The sequence below is a fragment of the Hemibagrus wyckioides genome, linkage group LG03, assembly GCF_019097595.1.
Source record: "Hemibagrus wyckioides isolate EC202008001 linkage group LG03, SWU_Hwy_1.0, whole genome shotgun sequence".
In the NCBI taxonomy this organism is placed as follows: Eukaryota; Metazoa; Chordata; class Actinopteri; order Siluriformes; family Bagridae; genus Hemibagrus; species Hemibagrus wyckioides.
Genome location: NC_080712.1, coordinates 29,825,248 through 29,840,151, shown reverse-complemented (window position 1 = coordinate 29,840,151; position 14,904 = coordinate 29,825,248). Strand labels below are relative to the sequence as shown.

The 14,904-nt window shown below is 39.2% G+C and overlaps 1 protein-coding gene across 1 annotated transcript in view; it reads right to left on the bottom strand.

Annotated features, from left to right (window-relative positions):
* Positions 1–14,904, bottom strand: part of LOC131351081 (MAM domain-containing glycosylphosphatidylinositol anchor protein 1) — a 200,064-nt gene that overhangs the window by 132,611 nt on the left and 52,549 nt on the right. The window lies entirely within an intron of this gene.

Below are 14,904 nucleotides of genomic sequence, written 5' to 3'. Positions count from 1 at the left end.
ATTTGTGCACCTGTAGAGCTGGGGGGCGGGCAATGCTCAAATATCAGACAACATTTGGCCAATAAAAATAGCTTCTTTGGGTAGGTGTGACCTTTTGTCACCCTCCATTAACTCCAGTAATCCCCCTGCCAGAGTGCCACTGCTTTTTCCACACTAACAAAACTATATCCTGCTCTGAAAAGCTCATTATCAATGTGTTTTAAAGTTGGTGCACCCACCAGACTGATGAAAACCTGCAGAGCAAACAGCCAATGAGACAAAATTGGGATAGATGTTGCCAGTGAAGTTTAAAGACAAAAATTACACCGTACATGGATGGAGCATCAGGGGCTGAGATTAGATCATAAGCGAATGCAAAGAGAAATATTTCCGAGCATCACCAATCCAGAGAAGAAGAAATTCTAAATTTGTTCCAATCACTGTCATTCAAAAACAAGCCAAATCAGTACAAACTCTGGCATGATAAATAAATAAATAATACTTTTTTAAGTTCCAACCTACACTTCCAGCTAGCAAACACTTTGTGGGTTATTTTGACCTGGAAATCTAACACACATGGGTCTCCACCCTGGTCAGTTTGGCTGTGCTCATTATAGCCAGTGTTACAGTCCCAGCAGTCAACATCTGCCCTTTTTCTCCTTTCTAATTTCCTAGCATACATACAACCCCTATGTCTATTGGCAGACATACAAAATTATACTTTTCCAGCATGAAAACTTTTCATTTTCCTTAATATTCTCATAAATAAAAAACTCAGAAATTACCCTCAGTTTATTTGTACAAGTAAAAATATATCATCAGATGAAGCCTGATGAAGTGATTTGAAGTGGTTTGTTTGTCTATATACATAAATAATGTTATTTTATCTTTAAATTGAAAATGAATATAGAAACACTACACACCCCTGGGGAAAACTAATAAAAGTGTTTTTCTTCTCTGTGATTTTTCTCAGAATGAACTGACTTGCACTTATACTCAGAAGTTGTGAAGTCATTATCACCAAAAAAGGATATTTTGTGAAAGGACAAGACAAATATTTCTCATGGATGCTGTCGAGAGAAAGAAAGACGGAGCTAATCTAACAAGTACAGCTCACAATAATCTTTTTTTAAGTATTCTTTATATGTCTGGGCTACAGGGTACAGTGGCTAGGAGGATTTAGTCCTCACAAATCCCCCCAAACTATGCGGTTTAGTCAGAACCATGTGGACGTGATGAGACTAAGATAAGCATAATTCTAAAAAAATATCTAATGGCAGAGAAATAAGACATCACCACAAAATCACCATACATGCAGTGAAGCATGGTGGTAGCGGCATCATGATTTTCTTTAGCTGGAATTGAGGTAGTATTAAAAAAAAAAAGAGGATCATGAATTTATTTTGAAAGAAATCCTGTAGGTTGGACAGCTGGAGACAGAAAGTTTATCTTCTAGCACGATGATGACCCAACGCACAACTCCTAGCCAACAAAGGAACAACAGAAAAAAGACCAACGTTTCTGAGTGACCCAGTCAGGACCCTGCTCCGAAATTCAGAAAACTGCTAAATGACTTGAAGAGGATTTCACACAGTGTGATAGATTTGATGCAAAGAAGAGTGGAATAAAATACAAGATGGTATCATGCTAAAGAGTGTTTAAGAGTTAAAACAACTTCAAAATGAAAGGAAGGGGGAAAAAAACCCTACAATAACCTTGTTGCATGAATCATTTTAACCAGTATACCCATGTTCCATTTCACCAGCAGAATGGAAATGGACTTATGGGACATTTTCAATCAGTATAAAGAAACAAATTATTTTCTGGCCGTGAGTCTGATTTAAAATGAGTCAGGACTCTGTTGGCTTTCAGTGTTTTTACCTCTGTTGGATAATCTTACACAGAATTTTAGTCGTTGGCGATAACGGTTTCATATTTCAGATGCTTATGACCAAGCACTTGGGGTGTCTCAAAGAGCAGAAATGGGTTTGATATCACCATTTACTTGGAAGATAACCATTTTTGGAACTTTTCTTTAATAATGCCCCTAGTAGGCTAGGGAAAAACAGAAATACTTATGAAAAAACTACAAATTGAAGCCCTTAGTGTCTTCTTTCATGTCATAACTGTTGAGTCTGCTGAATACGGACACAACGAAAAGAGATAAAGGAGATAAAAAAAAGTCTTGAAATGATTTATCACAAAAGCCTGCAATATTAACGGGAAGGTGTAAATCTTTTATATCCACTGTAATTGACAGCAGGTATATTTTAGATAAAATGAATTTTAAAAGTAGTAGGTCAATAGGACAGCAGTTCCTAAGAATCAAAGAGCAGGTGAACATAATGAGGAGCTGAGGAGTCACCTTAACATCACAGACAGGACGAGAACATCGGTTCTAACCTCGTCCAAATCCTCATGGCATGCCTCATTCCTTATAATGTCTTAAACCTCTTCAGAAGCCTTTTTTTTTTCACCTTCACTCACATCTATGACGAAGTAAAAGTGCAGCAAACAGTACAAAGCAAAGACTCTAATCTCTGTGGACCTCTAGCCGTGATTAAAGCTCCCCTGTTATAATCAGGGTCACCCCTGTATGTGGAGTCGCTCGGGCGAGCAGGCAGCACTCGGAGTTGGCAGGGGGAAGGTTAGGACATACACGCAAAGGATTATGGGATTAGGTAACCTGTAAAACGAGAGGCTTTGTGTTTATTCAGGCTTGTTTGCCCATGGATTTGGGACGCAGCTGTTCGCCATTGATCAGATAGACAAGGTGAGAAATTAATGGAGAGAGCGGGAACGTGTAAAAAAACTGCTCACTAGGTGGTTTCATGGGCATTTTTCAAAGTGCAAAGTGCTTATATTTTGCTGGAATTGGACAAATGTTATTTAGGAAAGTCAGTCAGAAGATGTATTGCTTAGATACAATTTTTACTGAGTGTCCACATTACAAATTACAAGCCACCAAATCCAATTTGTTCATTTCGGAGAGTACTGTAAAGCATTTCCACGTGGGTTGATTAATTAACGACGCAGACTTGTGCATGTGAACTTGTGGGAGAAAAGGAAGAGTTCGTTAGCTGCTTAACACACAGCTAAGGTCTTGCTATTTAACGAAGAAAAGCATTCGATCGTAGATGTTAACAGAACATTTAGGGAAGGAGTCTCCACTGTGAGAGAATGCAGGTTATCATCATTATAAACCCTGCTTTTAACCCTGGGATTAGGAACATTTCACACTTGTAACATAGAAATGGGGTTAGAACTGTTTTTTACCCAGAGATATGAAACTCTGCTCCGAAGCAAATAAGAAGAATATTTAAGCCAGGGTTTAGGAACTGAGGTACAGTGTGAAACAATGGGGTTGTGGCAGCTCAAGTGGTTAAGGCTCTGGGTTGTTGATCGGAAGAGCGGGGCACTGCACCACCAGCACCGATAAGCTGCCACCTTTGGGCCCTTGAGCAAGGCCCCCACAGTCAGGAATAAGATTAAGCCTGGGTAAACTATAAGGGGAAGTGGTAGCTTCACGGTTAAGGTGCTGGACTACTTAATCAGAAGGTTAAGAGTTCAAATTCCAGGTCCAGCAAACTGCCCCTGCTGGGCCCTTGAGCAAGGCCCTTAACCCTCAATTGCTCAGTTGTATAAAATGCGAAGAAAAATGTACATCACCCTGGATAAGAGCGTCTGCAATATGCTGTAAATGTAAACAAGCATTGTTGAACAAAATCCAGGACACCTTTAATCCAGGATTTACAATGACGCAAGGGAAATTATTTCAAGTATGAAAAGCCATTCAGAAAGTTTTCCGTCAGAGGAAAGTGTTCAAGCCTGACATGAGGAGTTGTATTTATTAGTCTTATTAACTACAAGAGAGACAAAACAAATAGAGAAAGACTGGATACAGCTGCTAAAACGTAAGCGATAACAGAAACTAGCTTGGATGCTTGGAAGCATGTATTTGAAAACAAATAGAAATCCGATCAGCCAGAATAAATATAAACTGTAATGCTTTTAAAACATATTTTTGTGTCTGTCTGTTTGTCTTTTTTTTTTTTTTTTTTCCAAAATTCTCAGACACATTTGATCAGCTAGATTCCATCACAGAGTGTGTGGAGGAGACGCTATTATACTAATTAAGAGTCTTGATCAGGTGCACAGTGTCAGCGCCAGTCACAAAGCAAACACTGGCTGCATTAATGAAGCCTGGCTGCGTCGTCTCACGGACACGGCTCAATTTATAGGGTCAGCAACGTAAAGGAAAAAAGAAAAGGAAACATGATTCCAGCACGTACAACTCTCAAAATTGTTTCTACATTTCTATAAATGGTCATTTAGGCCATAAAAATGTAAGTATTAATACTAGAAGAAAAAAGGACTAAAAAAGATGGTTGATTTTCTTATGTGATATAAAGGGAACTTTTTGCCAGAATTATCTGGTTTATCTGGTGGGGAAAAAAATTGCACAAAAAATCTTTTAAAGCTGTTTTTATTTTTTATTATATTAATATAAATACTCAGTGAAGGATGAAAGATTCAAAGAAACTTATGGAGGATTTCATCCATCGTCTAAAAAGTTTTTTTAAAGAATTTTTTTAACAAAATTCAAAAGAAAAAAAAGTCTAATCTGACTGCTCAGAATGTTCCGATAATCAAAGCTATCCCCAGGTCAAGACAGAAGATGTTGCGCTTTCCGGTTTCTTGGAATAAACTGGATGGTTGCCTTATCATCTTCAAGAAAAGTTGATGGTAAAAAAAATGGTTGATGACTTTATCGCTCTAAAACAGGTGGCAAGGCTTTCCTTTCATACTTTGGCTTCGGCTACGTGTCGCTTTCATGTTGGTTCTCACAGAGATCCCCCCCAAAAACAACAAAAAAACACATGTCATCTCCGTTCTCTCGCTGCCTTCTCTGCTAACGCTCTCTCTCCCCACATTCGGGACGGATTCAAGCTGCTTTTATTCCATTTTTTCAGCAAACTGACTCAGTCACCGAGGCAAAGACACATGAGTTAGTTTGTTTGAAGAAAAAAAAAGCCAATAGCCAAAAAATGATGGAATCTATGTAGATCTGTAGTAATAGTCTGTAACAGTCACCAGCTCTAGGGCTTTTTACTGTGAGTAATCTCCAGCAAAATACAAAATGTTCTTGTCACGGATGGATAATCGTCTCACAAACACACACACACACAAGCACTGCAACACTAACTCTGCAGCAGTAGGATAAGATTTGTGGTTATTAGTGGATAAGAGGCATTTACTTAAGGAAATTTGTTGCTTGTTATGTATGTCTGACATGGATCACAGCCATCAGGAGCAGCCGAAAATGATAATGAATGAGGGGATAGAAAGAAAGAAAGAAAGAAAGAAAGACCAACAAGAGGAACGAAAGCTGTCTAACAAAACACATTTTTGTTTGTATCAGGACTTTTTTCATTGTACGCTCATGATTACAAATAGATTAGCTAGATACAACTAGATTGATAAAACACATCAAACTTGGATGAACAGAGAGAAAAAAAAAATCCAACTAAAGCTGTAAAGGGTGTAAACTTTAGTGTTAACCTTGACAGCATTCTACCATCGCTCTTAAACTGCATATTATACAGGAAAATATCCTAAATAAGAAATGTTCACTTTCATGATGATGAGAGACTAGTGCATGTCTCTTTCAGCAGGTAGACTTCACAATCCTGCAGCCAGGAGGAAAAAGCTAGGGCTCAGTGAATTCAGTTATTAATTACAGTTTTCCCTAGCCCTTACTTGGCCTTTTCATGATTTGTAGCTACTCTCTTACATTTCTAGTCTTAGTAATAGCTGACTTTTTGACTCTTTCTTTAAACTCTGAGATTTTGAACTTAAAATGGAAAGTAATATATAGATAAAGAATATTATTATCAATATTACTAGTAGTAGTAGTAGGAGTAGTAGTAACATAGTAACAGCAATAGTAGTAGTAATAAAAATACATTTACAGCATTTGGTGCCCTCATCTAGAGCGTGAAGATAGTAGTAGTAGTAAAAGTACTAGTAGGAGTATAGTAGTAGGAGGAGGAGGAGGAGGAGGAGAAGAAGAAGGAGGAGGAGGAGGAACAGTAGTATCAGTAGTACTAGGAGTAGCAGTAGAAATAACAGTAGTCGTAAAAGTAGTAGCAGCAGCAGTAGGAGTAATAGTAGCATATTAGTAACAGTATTTGTAGGAGGAGGAGGAATAGTAGGAGTAATAGTAATAGTAGTACTAGGAGTAGTAGCAACAGTGGTAGAAGTAATTGCAATAGTAGTAGTTGTAGTAGGAAGAGGAGGAGGAGAAAGAGGAGGAGGAGTTACAGTAGTAATAGTAGTGGTACTACTGGTAGTAACAGTACTAGTAGTAGGAGTAGTACCAACAGTAGTAGTAATAGTTGTAGTACTAGTAACAGTAGTAGTAGAAGGAGGAGGAGGAGGAGGAGGAGGAGTAATAGTAATAGCAATAGTAGAACTAGGAGTAGTGGCAACAGCAGTTGCAGAAATTGCAATAATAGAAGTTGTAGTAGTAGGAGGAGTAACAGTAGTAATAGTAGTGGTACTACTGGTAATAACAATACTAGTAGTAGGAGCAGTAGCAACAGTAGTAGTAGAAGTAGTAGCAGCCCAGTAGTAGCCGTACTAGTAACAGTAGTAGTAGTAGTAGGAGGAGGAGGAAGAGTAATGGCAATAGTAGTACTTGGAGTAGTAGCAACAGTGGTAGTAGAGATTGCAATAGTAGTAGTTGTCATAATAGGAGGAGGAGGAGTAACAGTAGTAATAGGAGTAACTACTAGTAAACGTAGTAGCAACAGTAGTAGGAGAAGTAGTAGCAGCACAATGTGAGTTGTAGTAGTAATAGTTGTAGTACTAGTAACAGTAGTAGAAGTAGTTGGAGGAGTAACAGTAATAGATATAGCAGTACTAGGAGTAGTAGCAACAGTGGTAGTAGTAGTTGTAGTAGCAGTAATAGTAGAAGCAGGAGTAATATTAGTAGAAGTAGTAGTGGGAGGAGTAATAGTAACAGCAGTAGTCATAAGAGTAGTACTAATAACAGTAGTAGTAGAAGTAGTAATACTAGCTGTAAAAGTAGTAGCAGGAGTAATATTAGTAGAAGTAGTAGTAATAGTACTAGTATCATTTATAATACAGAGACATGAGAGAAAATGAACAGATTAAACAACAGCTCAAAGAAAAGACTTACACCATCAGTACTATTTATAACCTTGTGTAAAGCTACAACAGATTTTACAAGTGGGGCTTAACTGCTAGAATCACAGGCTATTAGCTGTGGACATTTTTACCATGAAACATTATTGCATTTGTTCTTCATCACAGTATTGTTATCCATTGTATCTAATATATCACCTTTTCCTCCCCTCCCTGAGTTGGCAGTTTTCACCATCCAGTTAAATCACTGACAATCGACTAGAACTGACGAATGTTTTCAGAGTTGGGAGTCTTAAGACTGATTTGTTTACCATCTCGCAACATCCAGAGCAACATTCCGTTCTGATTGAAAATCACTTCTGTCAGAAAGGACAAATTAGGCATAAAAATCAGGCTAAATGCCCCATCGTATGAAACATAATCACATCCTTAAGCTGCTGATGTTCTTATGATTGACTCTCTAAGAGATGTAAACACAGCGGTGTGAGATCCTGAAAGCTGGTGGAAGTTTAAAATATGACGCATCCTTGACGCATAAATGTCACGACCTGCAGAGATCTAATACCTCGGTGCATGTGCTGCATCAAAACGCTTACTCAGAAACCTCCTGATGGGAATCTTAAGATAAATAAGGGGACCAAAACCCGCCTGTTTATTGACGTGTGGAGAAGAACGAGTGAGTCACCGATTAAAGAAGACATGACAGCCGTTAAGTGGATTCTCGACTTTGAAACGAGACACTCAGAGTAAATTAATTTATCGGAGCAATTAAAAGGGGGCGGAAAAAAGATCGGATGGATGGAGAGAGATCGTGAAGAGCCAATAAGATGAAGGAGAAGAAAAGGGCGAAACTAATCTGAGCGGTGTCCGATTTTGCTGCTTCATCCCTGTTTCCCAGGATGGTTTGTACCCGTGTCATTCGATTCGTCCAAATCAGGTTACAAGCATTAAAACAGCACTGCTGAGCAGTACATCTTTCTAAACACAGTGGAACACAGTGGAATGTTACATTCAAGATTACAGCTAGCACAAAACCTTTTTTCTTTCTTTTTTGGTACAGCCACGGTGAGAAGACAGATACGCTAAAAAGAAAGAATTCCTCTTCGATTTGGCTTTAATTGTGCTGGAACAATTGGAACAAAACTAATGAAGAAGGAACCGCCATTAAGTAATGAATAGAGACAAAAGATACATCTGAGCTTGGGGGAGAAAGAAAGAAAGAAAGAAAGAAAGAAAGAAAGAAAGAAAGAAAGAAAGAAAGAAAGAAAGAAAGAAAGTTATAACGTTTTAGTTCACATTTTAGAGGTAGAAGAAAGGGTCAAGAATATTAGTATGATAGCAGAGAGAGAGAGAAAGAGGATAAAGGGATATGAGAAGGGATGATTTGCAGAAGCTGAAAGGGAAAAGCGCTCCAACTCACAAAATAACGAAGTGGCTTTGAACAAAGGCGCTAACTTGTACAACCTCTTGGATTACAGAGCTTTTATACTATCATACTTCCCCACTGGATTTGAATTATTAATGTGTAACGAGCAATATCTAAAACATACCATATACTGCAGGGTCCAACAGCCAGAAGTGTTGGTTACCAGGTATTGTTTGAGTTTATCGCCTATCTAAAACTGATGTTTTTGAGTGCTAGTTTAAGTATTTCTGGAAGAGATAGGTCTAGTTTAGATGTTGTTTGAAGACTCAGCTGTTTAGACATCTAAGGAAAGTTCATTCCAACACCTAGATGCCAGAACAGAAAAGAGTCTTGATACGTACCTTTCTTGTACCCTGAAAGATGGTGGGACCAGTGGAGCAGTGCTGGACGATCAGAGTGCAGTGACGGATGTGATAAATGTTTAGGTGCTGGTCTGTTTTTGGCTTTGTATTCAAGCATTGGTGTTTCTGATATAGATGGAAGCTAGTGGAGGGGTGCTGTGGGAAAACATTGGAAGATTGAAAACAAGTCACAAAGCTGTTTAAGATTCAGATTTTCGCATCAACATAGTAGCGTGGATGCAAACGAGGTGTGTGTGCATCAAACATTCTTTTGATACAAACATCTGGAGTGTTAATGATTTTTTTTTCAACATGATAAAAAGCTCCTGTGTGTCCTTCACACAAGGAGACAGGAGTTACAGGTAAAAGCTCACAGGAGCTGAGATCTAATCACAAATCATATTAGGCTTTCTGATCAAATAAAAACAAGAGCTGCCAATTTTAATAGCTTTTAACAATGGATTGTCACAAAGCAGTAATGCAGCAAATTCAGGATAGAAATATTACATTCAAAATTTAGCCCTAAAGAGCAAGCCAGAGGTGGCGATGGCTTGTGAGATGATGTAAGAAAGCAACCTTGGGAGGAACCACGATAAAAAAGAACCCATTATCATCTGGGTGACACCAGTGCGATTCCAAATTTCCCTTCTATGACTGCGTACAATATGGTCAAAAAGTACATGTGGGTAACTGGGAGATTCCTTCTAGTTTTAACAGGCAGTCTATCATGTTCATGGCAATTGCAGTCCAGTTCCATGGTTACTAAGAGGTACCATCCACAGCAGTGCCATGAATCTCCAGGTTGTCCATGTGAAGCCATCAGCAGCAGCACCAAGTAGCCATCAGGTGATGAGAACTGCAACACGAAGTAGGACAACAGGAAGGATCAAGCAGGTCCAGAGCCCAAAAGTGGTCAGAATGACGTATGGTACATACCATCTCAAGGTCCTACTGTCTGAGAAGACTTCCAGCAATTCTGAATGTTTGGTAAGGCACATGACAGTAAAGGCAGTAAAGGATGGTATCCTATTACATAGTCACAGAAGCAAGATGAATGTGCAATCAAAAATGATGAAAGCTAAAAGATCATGAATATCCTGATGATGACAATGCTAATATTGACTGGTGTAACTCTAGAAGAATTGATCCCAAGCCATCTGATCACGACACGTGTGAAAGAGTCTGGGAGTCATGCAAGGTTGACATGGCCTTGGTGGACTTTCCTCTGTGAAAAGATTTGCTGTGATTGAGTGAACATTACCGGCAATCCAAACCCATCTCTTATAAATCATTAGATCTAGCTAAAATGAAAAGGTCCAGAGGTTTTCACCACATCAGTACAATCGTCTCTCCAGTGAAACCACCAGTTTCTGACATCCTAGTTATTTTTCTTTTAGGGGCAGGTTTGGGGGAGGTCCATGTTTTAGAGATGAAATAAGTTCTCACACTTTTCTGTGAACTTTGGTTAAATTGTACATTTCCATATTCAAAATTTAGAGTCAATCCCTCCAGAAATATACTAAAGGTAACATTTTTGGCAGCTTTTTAATTTCAGTTTGAAAACATGATTGTACCCTTCAGGGTGGCCTGGTAGCACAGTGGGGAGTGTTGCCACCTCAAGGCTCCAGGGTGCCCAGTTTTTGCCTGTCCTTCCCTTTCCCCAAAAATGCTGGCAGGCTGCTTGCTCTAAATTACCATTAGGAGTGAATGAGTATGTGAATGTGTGTGTGCAAGATGCCCTACCACAACCTGGCATCCAATTCAAGGTGTATTCCCAGCTCATCCTGCCCAGTGTTGCTGGGATAGGCTTCAGATCCAATGCAACCCAACCTAGTAGGTCCCACTTGTGCCACCAAAACAAGTTTAAAATGTTAATGCATGGACTCTACCAGACCTCTGAAGGTGTGCTGTGGTATCTGGCCCCAAGACATTAACAAGTCCTTCAAGGTGGGGCCTTCATTGATCAAACTTGTTTATCCAGCACATCCCACAGATCAACACCTTGAATTGAGGCCCTGAGGCCAAGACAAGACACCTTGAACTCCATCATATTCCCCGAATCACTCCCCAAATTGTAAAATCCCCATGTAGCAGGGTGCATCATCCTGCTGAGAGAGGATACTGCCATTAGGGAACAATGTTGCCACGAAGAGGTGCGTATGGTCTGAAACAACATTTAGGTAGGTGCTACGGGTCAATGTAATATCCACAAGAATGCCTGTACTCTAGATTTCCAAGCAGAACACTGCCCAGAACATCACACTACCTCTGCTGGCTTGCCTTTCTCACATAGTACATCCTTGTGCCATTTATTTGAGCTACTATAGACTTCAGGTCAGCTCAAACAAGTCTGATCATTTTCCTCTGATCTCTCTCATCAACAAGGTGTTTCAGCCTGCTGACACTTCGCGCCCTGCATGTTTTTTTTTTTCTTTTCACACCATTCTGTGTCAACTCTAGAGAATGGTAGTCCAGATCAGCAGTTTCTGAAATATTCAAACCTAGTACCTAATAGCTAGTACCAACATCCATACCAGTGTTAAAGTCACAATGATTATATTCTTTCCCCCATTCTAATGACATTAATGAATTACTCTGTAGATTAACTAAGGCTCTTGTCCTGACTTGCAGGATTTTAGGCATTGTGTTGCTGCCACATAATTGAACGGAGTGCACGATATTTATATAAAATCACATTCTCCCATCCCACTCCAGTGCCACTAAAAGCAGTATTGTTTTTTGCAAACTCATAGCTCTGCTCCTGAACTCCTCTTTTTTTGTGAGTAAAATAATCGGAGTGTTTTGTAAGAGAGAGAGACGTGTAAGGTCATTTGGAGGACCCGGACCACATTGTGCATGTATAGCTCCAGGGCATGCGCTGATTCTGTCTATCCTATAGCATTTCTGCCTTATTGACTCACCCAGCTAAATGCACAGCCTTTAGTAACACAATAGCAGCTTAAATGGTTTTTTTCGAAAAGTGATCCTGCACCCTCTATTATTAATTCATACTGCTGGTCATTGCAACCTTGGTACCTCTGGAGGGGCACAGAGGGGGGGAAGGAGAGGGAGAAAATGCGATAGGATTGGAGGAATTAGAGAAGAGTATGGGTGAGAGATAGAGTGGTAGAGTTGTTTTAAAAAAAAAAGAAAAGGAGGATAAAGATTGGAGGAAAAAAGAAAGGATGGTGCAGGTTAGGTTTCCGTCCTTGGGAAAGTGCAGCCTGGGGGATCGATAGAGAAGCCAAAGCAAGGAAGATCAGGTGGCATTGCAGCTTCGCCACCTTTCAGCTGAGACATAAACAAGGTCATACAGTGACCCCTGAGAGAGAGGAATGATGAACAAAGTGAGAGAAGGAGATTGTGCATGTTAACAGAGAGAAATTTAGGAGACTGTAGAGCTTGTAAGAGAAAAGGAGATGGAAAGCTTTGTAGGTGTAGCACATCTACCTCTGGGACATACACTGGCGGGTGTTTTTTTTTCAGGAAATGCACAGAATATCAATGCCTTAACATACACACTCCTCACTCCAGAATACTTTGGCCATTATTCTTCAAAGAAATAAGTGCAGATTGGAGTGAAAGGAATGATTTGAATACAACCGATAAATCAGCCTCGACTGCATGGAGGCAAAGCCCCACCCACCAAAACCCCTTATTTACAAGTCGTATGCATACAGCTCACCATAACTTACCCTCATATGCATCTAATTTACATAAAACATGCCCTCGTTTATGATAATTTTGCAACAGCAAGCCAATAAAAGAAAATATCAAAGAAAAGAGCTGTCCAAAACGGAAAGGGCAAAAAAATAAACTTCACTGAGTTCAAGGTGCTGGGATTTTGCTGCAAATAAAAAAAAGACAGTTATGAAAGTGTGCTCTGCTTTTTTTTTTTAAAGCTGCTTCAGGTAGAAAAACGAACCATTTGCAGGCTGTTACATGAACTCTATCTATTTTAGAGCTTGAACAGATCAGATTTAACCGATCAATCAGATTTATTTAAAGCTTCACTTGAATCCATAGGTGAGCTTGAACACATGAATAAATGTTGACTTCATATAAAGAAAACAGCATCTGCTATGATTTTCAGTGATATGAACCTCATACATAAGATGATCTCTAAGTGTCTTTAAATATTCTCTCTAACCAAGACTTTTCTAATCAAGATTCACTTTTTTAGATGGCTCTTATGCAGAAAAAAATGGCTGTTACTTTAACTGAAGGTCTAATAAGCAGATAAACATCTATATATCTGATTAACGACTTATATGTTGACACAAAATACCAATTACTTTGAATATATAACCATGGAATAGGTATAATGTATTAAAAAAGGTTTCTCATTAAATATTTAGTCTTTTTTTTGCTAATTCACATAGCCTAGCTTTTCTAAAAACGTTTTTTCTTTATTCATTAACGTATTAAAACACCTGATGGTGAAATACAGATTGATCAAAAATGCTTAATTATATTAAATAAACACAATTCCAGGGCATGTGTAACACGTCAGGTTGTTCTGGTCTTGAATTCTCATTGATGTGTAAAATTGTAAAGAGTACAACTGTTTCAGTCATGACTATTACAATAAATACCCAAATACTCAACCCTGGTCTTGTAAATGAGATCTTCTAATTAAAACAATGTAATTATGTTCATTTTGAATTCCCCAAAAAACACTTCGGTCAACCCAAGAGTGCGTTCTCTGCAATTGTGTTACAAAGTACGCTTCGGTTACTACCTAGCAACCAAACTCACAGAGTAAACAACATGGAATTAGCATCAGTGGAGCCTTTAATACATTTCTACAAAACACTTGCTTTCCACATGTGAACATTTTCAAGAATTGCACATTATACTGTGTGACATACAAACAATTATTTGGGTCTGTATGTGTTACGGGATTATTACAGAATGCTGATAAAAGTAAAACCTTTGCTCTGTGAAAATATCAACAGGAGCTATTGCAGTGTCTTGCTTGAAGAGGAACAGGAGAAAACCATTTGAAAATTGGCTTTTAAGCAGTGTCTTTAGAAGTGACTCCAGCATGCAGAGCAGTGGGCGTGGTCATTCAAATGAGCACAGTTTTTCAGATCTGTTAAACTACAAAAAGCCTAAACTATCCAGGATAAGCATTCAAAATCCATATGAAGCCACGAGTACTCCACAGAGATAAAACTACGGCTTCTCTGCAGAGGCCTGCTTCTTCCTCTGATATCCACCAGTACAAGTGCAGCTCAACATCTCTTGGGGAGCAAGTCGGTTAAAAGCACAGTTCTTCCAAAGGATATCACAAGCAGTATATTCTCAGCACACCACGGTAAGCTCAGTGGCTGCAACACAGACGTATTTTATTCTACAAGAGCTTCAGTTTAAATAGGTTGAGTTATACGGAAGGCAAAGCAGGAAGTCTGGAGAAGTCTGGAGTCACCCACTTCCTTAAAACATTGCTCACAATTCTGAAGAAGGAGGGGAAGAAGCCTTTATTTGTTACATATACATTCCAGCAGAGTGAAATTCTTTTCATATCCCAGCGTAGGAAGTTGGGGTCCAAGTGCAAGGTCAGCTATGATGCATGGAAAGGGTTAAGGGCCTTGCTTAAGAGCCCAGCAGTGGCAGCTTGGCAGCACTGAGGGTAAAACCCCCAACCTTCCAATCACCAGGACATCCCCTTAACCATCTGTGCCACCACCGCCCTGGTCTAAGGACAACCCCGAGACAGAAGGAATAGAATCCATGTGTAGTTTAATAATCCACACAGCAAACAAATCCAAAAGATCAAAAAAAAGGGTCAAAAACAGGCAGGATATAATCCATGTTAGCAAACATTCGGCAAACAAATCCAAAACACTATGCAAAATTCAGAAAAAGGCTAGGTCACAACAACGGCAAACAATGGCAAATGTAACGGCTTAGTAAGTTACAAACATTACAATACTTTGCACTTAATGTTGGTGTGCACACTGTTTAAACGTCCATGAATACCTG